This window comes from Helianthus annuus, chromosome 16, assembly GCF_002127325.2.
Source record: "Helianthus annuus cultivar XRQ/B chromosome 16, HanXRQr2.0-SUNRISE, whole genome shotgun sequence".
In the NCBI taxonomy this organism is placed as follows: Eukaryota; Viridiplantae; Streptophyta; class Magnoliopsida; order Asterales; family Asteraceae; genus Helianthus; species Helianthus annuus.
The window spans coordinates 97,029,139-97,048,899 of NC_035448.2; positions in this window are offsets into that span (position 1 = coordinate 97,029,139).

The window sequence follows — 19,761 nt, forward strand, 5'->3', positions numbered from 1 at the left end:
TAATGATCTTTGAGAAACGCTGAATCTGATTCTCAATGGTTTCCCCATAAACGTAGTTGAAATTGTTGAAGTTTTGCCTCAACAGGTTCCTTCTACTTTCCCTCATGTCTTCATTCCCCTCGTACACATCGATCAATGCTTCCCACAGTTCTTTGGCTGATTTGCAAGTGCGAAATCCCATAGCAATGTCTGACCCCAGTCCCATGGTCAAGTATCCGATTGCTCGATTATCTTCTTCGACAATAGCGTAATCTTCGTCAGTATATTCAGCACGAGGTTTCTTGACTTTGACTCCAGGGTTCGTCTCCCTCTCATACATGATTTCTCTAGGACCTCTTTCAATGACCCTCCAAAGCTTGGGCTCCTTAAACTTGATATGTTGCTCAAAACGCCACTTCCATTCAGGAAAGTCATTAGCATCCAAGAGCCTTGGAATACGAGAGCTGGTTCCAATTTTTGAGTCCAACTCTTGCTGAGCGTTTGTGACAGCTAGGTCATTAGCAGTTGACATGTTTGCTTATGGTTAATTAATTAAATTAATTAAGGTCCAACAGTCCAACAGTCCAACAGTTTAACAGTCCAAAAGATCAACAGATCAACAGTCCAAAACACGAGTTTATGTTTGACGTTGCGAGTCGAGAACGCGGTTTCGAGTCGAGACCAAAAACAAATAACTCGAGACTTGATACGTTGCGAGTCACCCACCACTTGTCGAGACCAGCCGATTGCGAGTCGAGACTAAAACAGGACAAGCCGAGACCTCTGTTGTTGCGAGTCGAGATGAAAACAGGACAAGCCGAGACCTCTGTGGTTGCGAGTCGAGACCTGCAAAACAGATAAGTGATAAGAACTGTTGACTCGGAATCCCGGATTTTCAGCACTTCCAAAATTCAAAGATTTGAAATCTTTGAATTTTCTTCAATCAGCTCCAAAAAATCAGCAAACAGATTTCAAAAAATTATACGATCCAAATCAGTAACTTTTTAACAAAACCACCAAGAACAGATCAGTATAATCGAATCCTTTCACTGCAAAACAATCACCACAAACCGGTTAGTAATATTAGTTTAACCTTGAATCCGATTGATATCAAAACCGAACCAAGAATGGTTTCTTGGCTCTGATACCAATTGTAAAACCCGTACAAGATCAATCAATGATATCAATAATATCTTGTGAAAGCGCGGAATTCAGTCACAAGACGATTCAAGATTAAACAATAACAATAACAATCAATGATAATTGAGAGCAATAGAAATCACAAACCAAATAGTTCTTGCATTCAACGATGACCGAAGACTGATACAAGAACAGGGACTCGCAACCGGTTACCCAACCAACAACCTCAACCCTAAGGTTGAGGTGTGTATATATACTAGACACTAGGACCGAAACATAAGCCCTATAATTAATGGGTTGCGAGTCGGCCCTATAACATCCAAACCGGCCCAAAATATATATAAAGAAATAACAAAAACAACCCTTGTAACCCCTGTACTATATTCACCTGCATGAATAAACCTTCAGGTTCCAACATAAAAAAAAATTTAAAACCGTAAAAAAAAGTTTTCGTAAAAGAAAAAGTTTAAAACCGTAAAAAAAGTTTAAAAACGCATGTGTAAGAAAGGGGGCACAAAAAACTACGCGCAAAAAAACGACGCGTGACAACGGGGCGCAAAAAATGGCTCTTAAAAACTGGGTGAAAAACGGCGCGTAAATAAGGGGCGTGAACACGGGGCGTAAAAACGGCGCGTAAAACCAGGCATAAAAACAGCGCGTAAAAACACGGTCGCAAAAACGGCGTGAAGAAAACGGGACGTAAAACACGGCGCGCTAAAAAACGGTGCGTAAAACCGGGAATAAAAAACTGCACGTAAAAACCCGGTCGCAAAAACGTCGTGAAAAAAACGGGGCGTAAAATAAATGGCGCGTAAAATGGGTCGTATAAACGACGCGTAAAAACGAGATATAAAAGGGACGCTAAAACGATGCGTAAAAACGGAACGTAAAAAATGGGACGTAAAAACGGCTTGTAAAAACGTGACGTAAAAACGGTGCGGCAAAAAACGGTGGGTAAAACCAGACATAAAAAACGGCACTTAAAAACCCGGTCGCAAAAACGGCGTTAAAAAACGGAGCGTAAAACGGGTCGTAAAAAAACGCGCGTAAAAATGGGTCATAAAAAAGCGCGCGGAAAATTTTTTTTATCAAACAATCTGATTTCAAAAATATTGTTTGATAAAAAAATATGATTTAGAAAAAAACAATTAATGTAATAGGACAAAAATGTAATAAAAAACAATAAAATTAATAAGACAAAAAAAAACAAAATTACTTAAATACCCTTTTAGATTAAAATATTAAAGACATAATAAGACAAAAAGAATTTAATAATACTTTTAACTACTTTTAATCCCATCCATCCATTTTGAAAATCTAATGGCCAGAAAGTGGTTCCCGCGGTTCTTACAACTGGAGGTGGTTTTCATTTTAGCGGTTCCCTATATATATAGGGGAGGATTCAATGAAGAACACTAGAAAGTGGTGAACCGAGGAACCATACATTTAACATGTTATTAATTCAACTTAACATGTTAAAAATCTATATTTAAAAAAAAAATCGAAGATTATGCGTATAAATACATGTAGAAGCCTTTTTAATAAAAAAAAACTTAAAAAATCTAAGAAAACAATATAAAATGTAAAAAAAAAATACAAAAAATGATTTTTAATGGAATAGCTTCTACACATCTATATATACAAAAACTCCGAAAAAAATGAAAACAAAATAGTTTTAATATTTTAAATTGAATTTTTAATATATATTTAATATGTTAAATGCATGGTTTCCCAATTCCCCACTTTTTTAGTATTACTCATTGAGCCTCATTATATATATATAGGGAGGGGCTCATGCGAGAACTCCATTTATTGTGAGAACCGCGAGAACCAATGTGAACACAACCTAAAATAGCTAAAAAAACCTAAAAAAAAACTAACCCCCACCCCCCCCACTGCAAAAAAAAACCTAAACCCTCCCCCCCCCCCCCCCAAAAAAAAAAAAAAAAAACCTAACCCCACTAAGCTAAATGCTAAAAACTAAAACCCCAAAAAAACCTAAAAAAAACCTAACCCTCCCCCCCCCCCCCAAAAAAAAAAAACCTTAACCCCCCTCCCCCACCCCCAAAACCCTAACCCCCCCCCCCAAGCTAAAATGCAAAAAACCTAAAAAAACCAAAAAAAAATCTAATTTTTTTTAATATTTTTTATGCTCAAATCGCTACTTTTAGTGGCCAAAAATTTTTTTTTTAACTTGTTTTTTTTTGCTTCGAAAAGTAGCGATTTTTATATAAAAAATATTAAAAAAAAATTTTGTGTGATTTTTAGCTATTTTTAGGCATTTTTTGTTGTGTTCACATTGGTTCTCGCGGTTCTCGCAATAAGAAGTGGTTCTCACATGATCTTCTCCCTATATATATATACATAGAGGCAGGTTATAGTACAAATTGTCTTAACGTACGATACGTATGAGATGCAGTATCAACATGCGAATAATGGTTCATAACATGCGAGTTTGGTTGAACAACATGCGATTTTTTTTTCTTATTACATGCTATTTTTTCAGTTTCAACATGTTTTTATGTTTTTTCAACATGCGATTTTTTATATTTTACATGCGACTTTTTAGTTATAAAGTTTATAACGTGCGAACTTCAAATCTCGTATGATAACACATATTGTACATTACACTTTCACAATATATAAATATATATATATATATATATATATATATATATATATGTATATATAATGCTAGACAAAAAACCCTCAAAATTTTAGGAAACTCTGGAAACTCAAATCTCCCCCCATTTTTACCCAACCTCCTGACAATTTTTTTTGAAAAATATAACACATGTAATATACATGTTTTAAAGTGTTTTGAGCCAAAAAAAACAAAAAAGCGCCGAAGGGATGTTTTAAAAAAAATAAACAAATTTCAGCAATGTCCGGTTGCCTAACATGTGTTAGGCACAAAAGATAGAAACTTGCTGATTTTTTTTTAAATCATTCCTTCGGCGCTTTTTTTTTTATTTTTTTGGCCCAAAACTCGTAAAAACATGTATATTACATGTGTTATTTTTTTCAAAAAAAAAAAAAATGTCGGGAGGTTGGGTTTTCTACGGTTTTCTATATATATAGGGTTTTCTATATAGCCCTACCCTATATATATATATATATATATATATATATATATATATATATATATATATATATATATATGGGCCACCAAAATGAAAACCACCCCCAGTTGCGAGAACCGTCAGAATCACTCTCCACCAATCAGATAATGACAACCAAAATGGTAATATAGTCATTTTTTTCAAAACCATCAAATCATCTCTCTCTCCTTATTAAAGTCTCTTTTTAAAGTATTTTCAATTTACCACTCTTCAATTTCTCTCTTCACATTTCTCTCTCCACTTTTTGTTATTTTGTAAGAAAAATTGTAAAAAAAAAACTTGTAATCAAAAGTTTAAACCCGTAAAAAAGTTTTCGTAAAAAATGTAAAAAAGTTAAAAAACGTGTGTGTAAAAAAAGGTTGTTGTAAAACAAGGTTAAAACCGTAAACAAGTCTTCGTATAAATTTTTGTCTTTTGTAAAAAAAGTTTATATGAAAAAAAAATTTGTAAAAGTTTTTGTAAAAAAAAATTTAAAACCGTAAAAAACTTTTTCGTAAAAAAACGTAAAAAAGTTTTAAAAACGTGTGTGTAAAAAAAGTTTTTTTTTTTTAAAAAAAAGGTTAAAACCCTAAAAAAAGTTCCGTATAAATTTTTGTTCTTTGTTAAAAAGGTTTTTGTAAAAAAAAATTGTAAAAAAGTTTTTTTGTAAAAAAGTTTTTTGGAAAAAGAAAGTTTAAAACCGTAAAAAAAAAGTTTAAAAACGTGTGTGTAAAAAAACGGTGCGTGAAAAACGAAGAGTAAAAAAAACCGCATGTAAAAAACGGGGTGTGAAAAACAGCGCGTAAAAACGGGGCGTAAAAAACGGCTCGTAAAAAAACGGCTCGTAAAAAAACCGGGTGATAAAACGACGCGTAAATAGGGGGCGTGAATATGGGGGCGTAAAATGGCGTGTAAAAAAGAGGCGTAAAAAACGGCGTGTAAAACCGGGCGTAAAACACGGCGCGTAAAACCGTGCGTAAAAAATGGGGTGTAAAAAACGGCGCGTAAAAAACGGGGTGTAAAAAACGGCTCGTAAAAAAACCGGCTTGTAAAAACGTTTTTTTTTAATCCTGACAAAAATTGTTTTTTGTAAAATAATCAGATTTTAAAATGTTTTTTAATTAAAAAATTTGATTTTAATAAAAAACAATTAATTTAATAAGACAAAAAAAGTAATAAAAAACAATATATACAATAAGACAAAACAAACAAATTTACTAAACTGCACTTTTGACATTAAAATATTAAAAACATAATAAGACAAAAAGAATTTAATATTGTTTTTATTGTTGTGTAATAACTACAACCTATTAGCAATCTATAGAAGAGAATGGGAGTACAAGAGATGAATTTCTTATTGATTATCACATACAAAATACATGAGCCACTATATATAAGTTATAACATTAATACAAACATAAATATGACATGGGGGTTAGAAATGTGGATAGTCACTAATAATGGATGCATTCATAACACTCCCCCTTGACTATCGACATGATGATATACTGTTCTTTAATACGCTTGGTGATGCTGCCTCGTTAAAAACCTTGCTAGTAAAACCCAGTGGGACAAAACCTCAGCTAAGGGAAAAAGAGTGCAGCGCGTATTGTCTCCCCCTGATACTTCTGGATCAGGTATGTTGCCTCATTAAGGAAAAAGAGTACATACACTGTGTATATTATGGGTACATTACTCCCCCTCAATTTTACTTGTATATCTTGATGATGTTGAATCCAATCTTCTGTGACAATTGCTTGACTTGATAGTTGGCGTAGTGTTCTTTGATTTAAGTGTTGTTGTCTACATTGTCTTCATACAGTATGGCTTGAGCTTCTCTTGATCAACTTTAATCTACATACTTCTTAAATATGCTGAAATCTTCGACCTTCATAACTTGTATCTGGATTGAGATTGAACTCTATGCAAGTCTAATATATATCAATCATAACCCAGGACGCCATATTGTTCTTGTGGAACTATCCCGTGTCTCGAAATTGTAAATATGTCAAATAATTATTTAATGCGCTTTATAATTCTGCCTCGTTAAAAACCATGCCAGGAAAACCCAATGGGACAAAACCGTAGCTAAGGGAAAAGAATGCACTACGCATTATACATAATTAACAACATGATTTATGATGATGTTAAATTAGTACTTCGGGACCTATAAGATAAACTGATACTACTGGATCAGTTATGTTGTCTCGTTAAAAACCTTACCAAGAAAAACCCAATGGGAACAAGTTAGTGAAGGGAAAAAGAGTGCAACATTTGAGATTAGAACTGTAATCTTACCAATACAACGTAATATCAGATGTCGTCTTGTTTGCAAGATACGTCAATGCTCTGATCGCAATTAAGTATGGTACTTCTTGACTAAGTAGTTCAACATCCTTTTCTTGGGGTTGATAAGAATAATTTTTCTATGTCAATCGATCAGACAATCGTTCATGTTCTCAACGAATGAGCTTTTTCTATATAACATCTTCTAGATGTAGTCAGATTGATGAGCAAAAATAGTACATATATACTCGAAACTACAGGTCGAGGATAACTACACTTTGTAAAGGTCATTCAAAATTTTCCTCTTTAGTTTGAGAGTTCCATCTCGATAATGTTTACATTATCACTGTAAGAGTGAAATCTTGTTAAATAGATCTAGCTCATTTTATCAAAATTATACCTCTCTTTTCAGAGTATAGTCGAATGTACCACATACGAGTAGTTTCCTTTAAGATTCATATATATAACACATATGGGGTTATTATTTCATAATGCTTTGAGCATTTTTAATCCTTCAGGGGTTTTCATACAGATGCCATTTGCAATTGTCTCGTACATGTATACGATGATGACATCCATAAGTTGTTTTATCTGAAGTCATTCTGAGATTGCGAGGCCGCTTAAACATCTAAAGATTATCGCATCCACTACAGGGGTATACGTTTCCTCATAATCAACTGCTGGGATTTGGGAAAAATCTTTATGTCAAAATGCGTGCCTTACATCGCAAAAACTCATTATTTACGTTTCCTTTTATTCAAAGACACCCATTTATAACCTACTGGTTTGACGTCTATGGGTGTTCGAACTGCTGGTTCGAAAACGTTTAGTTTGTCGAGCAAATTTAGTTCAACCTTAAGTCATGTAGCCATTTTGACTATTTGTGTGCGTACATTCTTGCACACTTTCTATATATGTAATCCTTTTCTTCATCAATTACATCTATTGCTATAGCATAATCAAATATATCATTTTACACGTGTTTCATTACGGTTCCATAGTGTACTTATTTTGTACATAATTCATCACGATCTCATATTTGTTTGGTACTAGAGTTTCTTTCAGAACTCCATTAGCCTCTTTTGAGGTTTTGACAACAACCTTCTTTAAGGTTTAGTATCCAACCACTTCTGGGGTTTTGTATGCAACCACTTATGGTGTTTTGTGTGCCACCTCTTTTGGGGTTACACCAACTGCGTTACTCTGCTCTTTTTGTGTTTGTGGGTTTTATCTTTTTGGAACCGATTTATCTCTCACAATTTATTAATATGATAATCATTTTGTGAGTACTTCCATTCGAGCAGATAAGTTTAAGCTGGTATATGTGACTTTGTCACCTTATTTGTGTTAGTGAATGCATCTTGTATTTCATTTGTTATTATTTGCAAATACACGCTCTTTCTTTTGGACTTCAGATTTGTATTGACCACTTCAGGGGTCGATATATAATATGATGCATTTTTTTTATGTTACCAGTCTTTCATTTTCTTGTCTCCCCCTAAGACTGGGAATACGATGTACATATCCCATTTATATGTTATGGTGGTGCTATTGGTACATAGGTTGCACAACAAAATATATAAAAAAATGGAAACTTGGTTCTCTTCAGGAGACCAGTTGTAATGGGGAGTATTTGTGATAAGCAGTTGGTTTTGAATTGATATAATCAATCGACGAATTCCGTCTCGACTACGTATGCCTCTCATTATATTTCACATTGTGCCCAACAATGGTCCCTACAATTGGGTTGTCAAAGAACAGTGTTCAACCATGTAAAAAAAGAACAACGTTCCATAGTGTTGGGCATATGCTACATACGGGTAGCTAAAAACTCACATGTAACCATGTATGAATGCCACAATCCATACAACTGTACATTTCAGTGGTCCCATATAAGAGGGATTGTTTGTAGGAGTCTATTGTTTGGAAGGGCATAAAAATTTATTTGCCACAAAAAAAAAAAAAAAAAAAAAAAAAACTAACTAGACATATGATAAGGCCTTTTGGGAGCAATGTTTTTAGATTACTTAGAGGTGCTAAGGTACCGGTTAGCATGTTTGATTGTTTAGCATATCATGATGCTATCTTGATGACCTATTTGGTCATGCCATGTGGTGAACGTATAAATATTCTAGTAACTTCTGGTTACTCACCATATTTGATTTAATGGAATATTGTGAAAAATTAGTATCATTTCTAGTAACTTCTAATATAGTCTTCTGGCCATATTTGCTATATGATATATTTTAGATATTTAGTACATTTTCTTTTACACCATTCCAAGGTGATGACTTTTCATTCAAACATAGTGGAAACTTAATAAATTTCTTCGCTATACATTAGAATATGATGCATTATGAATTACAAAATTCGATATCAGCGGGTAAACTATCGATGCTCTTCTGGAGCATTTAATATGCTATTAACACGTGAAATAGTATCAATAACGTCTCTACCACGTGAAATATTATAGTTTTAGCCTTTGTTTAGAGGGAAAACATGTACTATTCATAAGGTTTTCCATCACTAGGCTATATGTTAGCCAAAAACGCCAAGTGCGATGAACTAAAATTTGGGTTAAACTTGAAAAATCATTATTAAAAACAAACGGGACTTTGTATACTTTTGGGAGAACTTCGGGTTCTCATCATTGATTTAGGATTCATGTGAGCATCAACACTAACTCAAATGAATTATTATCTATCAATTTAAGTAACTAACATCAAAGTAGTTTACTTAAGCTAAAGTCCATTAATTATTTTCATAGCTATTTTTCATCATTTTCATGTGAGGGCTCATTTCTTATGACTATATCAATGTCTATTAATATTTGTTTAGCAACACCAAACAATTAGAAGAATAACCATACAATTAATTATGATGACTATGCATAGCATTGTAACAAGCTGAAATATCAAATCACTAAAGCATAACAATGTTTATCTCAGCGTAGTTGTTTTGGTAACCAGCTACCAATGAAATTTGTATTAATTTATTTAGAACATTTAACTTGTCAAAAGGCAATACATATAACATATATGCTATCTAAAACAATGAGACCAACAGAAGTATTGCTAAACGAATGAAATCCGTAATATCTACTCATAAGCAAGTTATATGCATGTTAATTATTCACAATTTATATGCATATCAATTACATATATAAATCACACACAATCCTAGGACATTATACGTATACATATATATGTGTGTGAGTGTTAAAGAGATTAAGTTCATATTAATTTGCTTGTCATGTCTAGAAAAAATATTAAAGATCATTTAAAGTAACGTACCCATTTGTTTATGATGTGTTGTGTAATTTATGCATAAATGTAACGTGATATAGCCAATCACAAGTATATCATATATACACATATTTGTCACTACAGTTTAAAACATAAACAAATGTCACTATCAACTTTCTCGATCATATAATATATGAATCTTTATTACTCGTAAATGAGCTTTCTTATACTAATAAATTTTGTTGCTCAAGAAAATATAACAGGCATCTTGAGAATTTTTGTGTCATGTTAATTTGCAAATAATATCTTTTACCACACAAATATTTTATAGAATCAACTCACATATTTAAATATCTAATAGCAACTAAAGGACTTATACAATTGCAATAACAATGATATACAACAAAGTTGACTAAGTAGTTGTCATATTATAACATATTATCATATAAACATGTGCATTATTGTAATACCAATTGTATTTTGGTAGTTCATCATAAATTGTCTAAATACTAGTAACAAAAACTAATTAATGGACTAATCAAAACTCATAACCATAATAATAAAAGCACATAATGATTTAGAATCTGTAATGTCTCTTTGAAACCCCAAAAACTAATTAATTGACTAATCAAAACTTATAACCATAATAATAAAAGCATATAATGAGTTAGAATTTGTAATATCTCTTTGGAACCCCAAAAACTAATTAATGGACCAATCAAAACTTATAACCATAATAATAAAAGCAATTTATCCCACAAGTAATAAGTTGATTACAATTCAAAAACCAAAACTAAATCTTCTAAGAGTTAGCTGACATACAAGTAGAATTATATTATTAAAATCTTTAGAGTAGTTTCAAAATGAACAATTGTGGAGATTTAAATATATATTGCATATTTGGGACAACTAAATTTACGCATAAATTCACTAGATACTTCAACTTTTCAAACCGTTAATGAAACATACCTATTCAGTTTAGTGTACCAAAACTTCTCTTGAAATCCAATAAAATATTTAATGATAAAAGGGAGATAACCAATAGGTGTAAGAAATTAGTTACAATACTGTAAATAATCAATTAGATAAACTAGAAAAACCATTGTGTTTCTGGTTTACTTTTACTTTCTTTTCTTCACATCTCAATGTTTTTCATAGGTGTTTGTTTGTGAAAAGAAAACTATTCAGATATGTTAACACATAGTAAAGTAAACAAAGAAGTAAAAACATTATGATCCTGGTTAAATAAGGATGATATCAATGTTGTTCATGATAATTTTAATCTTAAATCATAACCAATAAAAAAGATCAAGAAAAGCGTAAGTTAATTTTAGAGTTTTATCATACCAACAATCGATGAGAAAAGAGGAAATAAAATTAAAACAATTAAGGGTTTTCATACCAGATCAACAATTGTGTCTTTTATCTCCTTCGCCAACGTTGATACGACATGGTGTCTTGTGTTGATACAATCCAACTTCAAAAGCAATTCGTGCTGATAACGTGTTGTGTAATAACTACAACCTATTAGCAATGTATAGAAGAGAATGGGAGTACAAGAGATGAATTTCTTATTGATTATCACATACAAAATACATGAGCCACTATATATAAGTTATAACATTAATACAAACATAAATATGACATGGGGGTTAGAAATGTGGATAGTCACTAATAATGGATGCATTCATAACACTCCCCCTTGACTATCGACATGATGATATACTATTCTTTAATACGCTTGGTGATGCTGCCTCGTTAAAAACTATAACTTTTAATCTCATCCATCCATTTTCAAAGATCAATGGTTGGAAAGTGGTTCTCGTGGTTCTTTTAGCGGCCCCTTGAATATATATATATATATATATATATATATATATATATATATATATATATATATATATAGGGAAAGGTTTATCTGAGAAGAAATTTAATGTGAGAAGAAAAAGAAGAAAGGTCATATTAGTAAAATATTATTTCATTTATAACTCATATCATTAATTTTTAACTCTTTAATTAATTAGTCAACTAATCATTAATTATCCTACATATAATCTACAAAACCTACACATATCAAAATTTTCCTACATATACCCTACACATTATAGAATTTTATCCTACACAGTCGAACTTATCCTACACACCTTGAAATATATCCTACACAACTCGTAAATTATTCTACACAACTAGTAATTTATTCTACACTTTAAATTAAGTTGTTTTTTTTTTAATTTGGAAAAAGTATATATTATGAAAAGGAGTTACAAATTTAATTTAGTTAGTTATTAAAGGGGAAGAATACAAATTAATGATTTTTGTAAGTTTACCAATATACCCTTATATTAAATTAAAATTAAATACAAATATTAAATGAAGTAAAATGAAGCCTTCTTATTGGTTGAAACTTATTCTTTTTTCTTCTTAAAAAAAATTTCTTCTCATTTGAACCCTCCACTATATATATATATATATATATATATATATATATATATATATATATATATATATATATAGGGGATGGATCATGAGAAAACTAGTTTAAATGAAAAAACCAAAAAACTAACTAAAAAAAGCCTAAAAACATATCAATTTTTTTTACATTTTTTTATAAAAAAATTGCTATATTTTATGTATGGAAAAAAAAATTTGTTGTATTGCACATGTGCACTATTACGGATATAATGCACACGTGTAGTACACATATAATGCACATGTGCAGTACAACAAAAAAAAAATTGTTAAAAATTTTTTATATATAAAAAATAGCGATTTTTTTATAAAAATTAGTAAAAAAAATCATTATGTTTTTTTAGCTTTTTTTAGGGTTTTTTTAGTTAGTTTTCTAGTTTTCTCATTTAGATGTAGTTTTCTCATGATCCTCTCCTTATATATATATATATATATATATATATATATATATATATATATATATATATATATATATATATATATATCTATATATATATATATATATATATATATATATCGTGTAGGGATCCTAAGAGAGGGCCTCCCTATTTAAGAAACTTAAGAAGCATTCTGGACCACACATTTTCCTAAGCTTTTCGTAATATACACATATGTATAATTTGAAATTACATATATAAATATATGTATATTGTCAAATCCTGAGTTATACACACATGTATATATAGTCAATTTTAAACTATACATATGTGTATATTACGAAAAAACTTAGGAAAAATGTGTGGTCCAGAATGCTTATAAAGTTTTCCAATTAGCCTAATGCTTCTCACACGATCCTAGCCCTATACATATATGAGGCTAAGAGTTGGCTACAAAGTCCAAAATTTCTAAAAAGTGCAAAAGGTCATAAAACACCATAATGTCAACCATAAACCACATCCAAAACCCACAAATAACGTAATAAAGATTACTAAAACACCATATTTGTGGATTTTGTTTTGTGTTTTGAATGATAAGCCTCTGATTATCCAATGACTAACATTATATGTTTTATGTTGATTATCATGTTGTATTTTATATTCAGAAGTCTACGATGATGTGTTTGGAGTTTTTTATTGCTAGGGTTTGAATATAATGTTTTTAGTAATCTTCACTTTATTATTTGTGGGTTTTAGGTGTGTTTTAGGACTGAAATTATGGTGTTTTATGACTTTGTACACTTTTTAGGAGATTTAGACTTTGTAGCCGAACCATACCATACACACACACGTGTGTGTGTGTGTATATATATATATATATATTATATATATATAGGGGACCGCTAAAATGAAAACCACCTCCAGTTGTAAGAACCATGAGAACTACACCGTACGGGGCGAGTTGGACCAAATTTTTTTTTCATAAACGTAGATACGTGTATTATAAACACATTTGTAAAAAAAATTCAAAAAAAAAATGTCGTGTAAAATTTACGGTACCCGTAAACACAAACTTGTGGTGCTCAAAACTACACACACGACATTTTTTTTAATTTTTTTTTACAAATGTGTTTATAATACACGCATCTACGTTTATGATAAAAAATTTTGGTCCAACTCGCCCCGGATCAAAAGGTTCTCATGGTTCTTACAACTGAAGGTGGTTTTTCATTTTAGCGGTCCCATATATATATATATATATATATATATATATATATATATATATATATATATATATATATATATATATATATATATATATATATATATATATATATATATATATATATATATATATATATCAAAACCTTGTTGTGGGTTGTAATGTACTAAGTAATGACAAATGTACATGTCAAAACTTTCTCACATCTTTTTTTATTATTCTAATAATATAATGTAATGTTTTATAAAATTGATTTTTTTTTTTACCATAATGAACCGAATCAATACCATTCGAATAACTTCGGTAGCAATACCAATATACATGTGTGGTTTCCTGTATAAATTTCATTCCAATTCTAGCCAAACAATATTGAAAATCGAGTTGTGTTCAACATAGAGTTTTCTTTTTTATATCGTAAGCTATAGTGAGTGCCAGTAACGTCCCGGCGCCGTGACGAACCAAACCGACTTCGACCGAACAACATTTCTAATGGTATTGGTATTATCAGAACGATTACGTATATTTGTAATAATGGTTTTCAATTAGTGTAAAATACTTATCAATATCCTTTTGGGCATATCACAATTTTAAATTTCAGGTCTTCTTTTCTCTTCCGATTACTATGTTGAGTATTGATATTATGTCGATACCATAATAAACTGAACATATACTGTCTAAATTTTCACCACAACCTGCGAAGAAATTTCGCTAGTTTATATATTATTATTATTCCCAATGCCAAAAACAAAGAGTGCTAAATAAGAAAGATTGTAGCTTTTCACTTTTACCACTCATATAATTAACACAATTTGCCATGGCTAACACCATCCACATATGTATCCTCTATGAGTCTATGCGCATAAACTTATATTTTAAGTCATACATTTCTTTCGGATCCAACAAAAGTGTCTCAGAGATTTCAACACAATTGTTCCTTATTTATCCCAAGAAAATCTAGAAATTAGCACCCTATAAGACAAAAATCTAACTTATATAAATGAATCTTGTAAATTTTAACTAACAAGATCAATAGATTCTTTACGATTAAATGAATCTTTAGGTGAATCTGGAGTTCACTTCGATGCTAAGACCATGTGTAGTGGTTAAACAAAATAATGCCTCCATCATGGGGCATTATTCGACACGTGGCAGTCCAGTCAGCATGGGGCGTTATTGCAAAAGTGGCGTAGTGAGAATAGTGTCTGATAATGCCCCTTCCAATCATTAAAAAAAAAGCAAACTATTTTCTCATTGGTGGGTCAAACCCAGTCAACCATTCCACAAATTGAATTAGGCGTTTTATATATAATGCCCCACCAATTTTTTTTTTCAAAAATAATGCCCTATAATGCCCTATGTAATGGGGGATGGGGCGTTTTTTTTGCCCTATAATGCCCTATAATGCCCCACTACACATGGTCTAATAGGCGCCTATAAATTGTATTCTTTTCATAATATATACAGCTTGTTTTACAAAATACCATCATCAACGAAATTAAGAAATTTAATTCCTTACAATAAGAAATCTGTAAAATTAAATAAAATTATTGTATTATATTTAATTATATAGCCATTATAATCATTTATATTATATAGATCAAAATATATTATACCTATTATATTATTAGTTGGTAATTATTGATCGACCATATTACCCTTATTAACTAACTAGTCTGGTGCCCGCGCGATGCAGCGGTGGCGACACTCATTTTTTGTTGTTTTCTTATTCGTATAATATTTACGATAGCATTATTGTGGTGGATATATGTCATAAGTATTACACATGTCTACTAATTATTAAATTTAGAATATAAATTATCAAGTACTTTAAGAAACCATTGATTCAACAAAATAACACACGAATAAGAAAAAAAAATAAGTCTTAAACATACATAAAAGTTATATAAAGTAGCACACAAATAAGGAAATATAAGTCTTAAATATAAAAGTTTAAAACTAAAAGCTCAAGTGTCAGTTACTTTGCATCATGATGAGATCAAGTTAGTAATCATACGACTTAAATATCTCAAGGATGTCATCTATATTGTCACACCACCATTTGTCATCATCGAGATCAGCGTCCTCTGGAATTTCTTGTATCTCTTCCTATTTGATTGTTACATCCTTTGGAGGATGAGTTTCTTCTCTTTCTCATCTTTAACTGATACCTTAGTAATAGCTGGAGCAATTTGGGGAACTGAAAAAATGTTAAGTATTTTAGTTACATATTTTTATCATGTTACCGTTATATATATTATAGGATAAAAAATGACGTTCACAGTTAAACATAATATAAAAAAAAACAAACAATATATCATGTTTTAGAAACATACATACTTGTGTAAAAGATCTGAAAGGATGAATATTGAAGCTCCAAAACCACTGAATAATAAATAAAATGAATATTAAGTATGAGCATAGAAGAGTAAATCAAAGTTATACACAAAAGAAAATTGAAGTACCTGTAAACCAAGAATTTTAAAGAACAAGAAATTTCTTGAAGTGTAAAACACTAATGAAATATACTATATATAGAACCTAAAAACTAATGAATTGAATAACATGTAGTTTTTTCAACTAACTAATATTATCTATAAGAGTATTTTAAACTTATAATCTCTAAAAAAATGCAACACAATCTAGAATTCAGTTTTTGAACATATATTATGTTTAGATTATGGAGTTTTTTCCTAAAAGTTTGTTGGTGGAAAACTTATTTACCAGACTTCTAAAAGAACGTTTTTATAATTTTTTTTATGAAAACTAAAATTCCATTTTGTTGAATACGGTATTATATAAAGTTTTTTAATATAACCAATTAGATAAAACAAGTGAGCTTGTTTGATGTCAATTTACTATTTGTTAACCCTTGTAAGCGTGTGCACCCAACCAAGTAAATACACAAACATACAAAATAAAAACAAAATGTGCAAGGTTTCGAAATTTAATCTAGTCGTCGGAACAAATTGGTGAACAATCTTAATCAAATGAAATCGGAGTGAAAAGGGTTGAAATATTATTAATTTGATAATAATGACAACAACGTAGAGAGTCTTGAGCATGTGAAATGTGATAGGACACATTGCTTTAATCACTTGTACACTAATGCATCATCTACTTGTACATTTTAATCCGGACAACAATATTGATAAAGACAACTATCGAAACGTCGACAAAAATGTGTAGGTCATCACGGTACCTTTGGATTTTTTTAAAAACATTATAGTTTATAAGATATGACAAGAATATGTAAAATAATTATAAGTTTGTTATGGAAGGGGATAAGTGTAACTAATTAGCCATAATTTTGTTAAAATAAAGGGATTTAAGTGTAATAATATGAGGGACTAAAATATAATTAATGTTTAAAAGACCAACTTACCCTCATTTTAGGGGTGTTTTTATATATAAACAGGGAAGAATTTCTTATTTTTTGGGTATCTTAAAATACCCTGCCTCATGCATTATAATATAGTATAGATTAGGTTTCCTCTTAAGTGTTTATGCAAGGAGATAACTAGAGAGGTTAAGGGTTAGACACTAATCATAACATCACTAAAAATCGTCCCCCTCTACTCCTCTCTCTCCATCCGAATTCTCCACCCTAGAATTCGGTTTTCACCGTCAAGAACTTACATTCTAAGGAGGAACCAGATCAAGTTGACAACTATGTCGAAATTAATGGCTGCGTCTCTGAGTGGATTATGTGCTGGCCTGTCTGTTGTTACCGATTTTTTCTAATATGTTTTCCATTATGTTTATGCAGAGCTGAACAACATGAGGTATCAGAGCATATGTTGATAAATCAGTCCTGTTTATTTCCATGAATTTGGAATGAAATCTGAAAAACAGTTTTACGAAATCGAATTCGATAAACTTCAAAATTTGGATAAACTCTAAAGTTCGAGTTCGGATAAACTTTAATCACATTCTAAATAACCATTGTTCCGAAATATGTATAATGAAATAAAAAAATTCAGTTTTCGAATTCCAGATGTTATTTTATTTTTTAGGGTTCATTATAATGTTCTTAAGAAAATTCTAGAGAAAAAAATTCCCCTTTTTTGGAATGAATTCAGGATCAAAGGGTATTTTCCCGTATTGATTTAGTTTTATGTATTAAAATTTTCAAAATCTGTTATAATTTTAATGGATAATATTTTTGAAATATTTAGATAAACATAAATCAACATTAAAACAGAAAACATGATCACATGATCCCTTAATTTTTGGATTTTCACCCTTATCACAACTAACTGCCAAAAATCAGTAGATTTCGAATCTTGGAGAATAATTTTTGTATAAATCCGAAATCTCATTCGAAATCACAATTTTCAGAATAATTTGAAATCTCATTCGAAATCACAATTTTGAAATAATTCAAAATCTCATCCGAAATCTTATTCGAAGTCACAATTTTGGAAAAATTCAAAATCATAATTTTTTTTCGAAAACTCAATTTTATCCAAAATCTAATTTTTCTGAAATCTAATATGTTCTCGTAATATCAAGATTTTTTCGAAATCTCATTACTTCATTAGGTTCTTATTGTGAACTAAATTTTAGTTCAATCCGCGCTAACAGGTAGTTTGCTATTAAATAATTGGTTTTGTAAAACACTTAAACAGAATCAGATAGTTTTTCACAAAACCAAAATAGCTTAACTTGAATGAGCTTCTGATGTATCATTTTTGTCCAAAGGTGATTTGATACATCTATTTATTGTTCAAGTATTATAAGAAGATATGTTAATTATGCATTACAAATGTGAATATCTCATTTCTGGCCAAATCTAATTTAATTCATTCATGTCTAGCATACTTAACAAGTGCATAACTAAAGTGATTGTCTCATTTCTGCCCAAAGCTGATTTGTCACAGATACTTTGCACACTCTGCCCAAAGGTGATTTGTCTTCATTTAATTAAAATCTTTTAACTGAGTCTATTATTTTGATGTTAGTTGATATGCGTCAAATGCAACATATAAATTGTAAATACGGTATAAAAACAACCCATTTTAGTACTAGTGTTGGAAAAAATGTGTTTCTTTTTTTACTTTTGATTTTCAGGATTAAAAGAGCTTAAACGAACAAAAGGAACAAATTAATGACAAAAACCAGCATAAATACGAAGGAAGGAAGTTGATACACTATACGGACCCTTCAAGCTTCACCCCAAAGACAAAAACAACAAACCAGAACCCAAGCACGGGGTCGTGCCTGCTGGGCATGGGGCCGTGCCCAACTCAAGAATCCCAGAAGATAAAGACAAACAGAAAATGACAAGGGACACGGGGTCGTGTCTCCTAGACACGGGCCGTGGTCAACTCTAAGATTTACAAATCTGGGTTCGTACAACAAGTACAAGGGCCACGGGGCCGTGCCGTTGACACACGGGGTTGTGTGTACAGATGGACTGACAACAACATTAAATGAAAACATAGAAGGAGAAGGACATGGGGACGTGCCTACCAGGCACGGGGCCGTGTGAACCTACTGTTTTTAGCTATAAATAGAGGCGCTTGGCTCATTTGCAACTCATCCCTTAGCAAACCACTTCTCTCACACTTGCCACCACTACCACCATCATCCACCACTTTCATCCATCATCCATCCTTAGAGTGTGTGTAGTAGTCTCGGGATCCAAAATCGATAGTAAGAGTTTTTGTTAAACAAAGGCCATGTTTGGCTAATCTCTTACATCAATTGGTGAAGACAAAATCATTTATGTATTACGTTTGATTTCCTAGCTTTGGTAACTTCTTAATTGGGTATGATTTGATGACTTTAATAACTAGTTTTTTACATTGAACGTGAACTTTATTCAATCATTTCTTCATGTTTTGTTGATTCACTCATTCGTGTCTTTACGGTCTATATAAAGCGCGTTAACTGCCTGGAAGGGGGTTAGAAGGGTGCTTGGGTAAAGTTCTTGCCTCGTT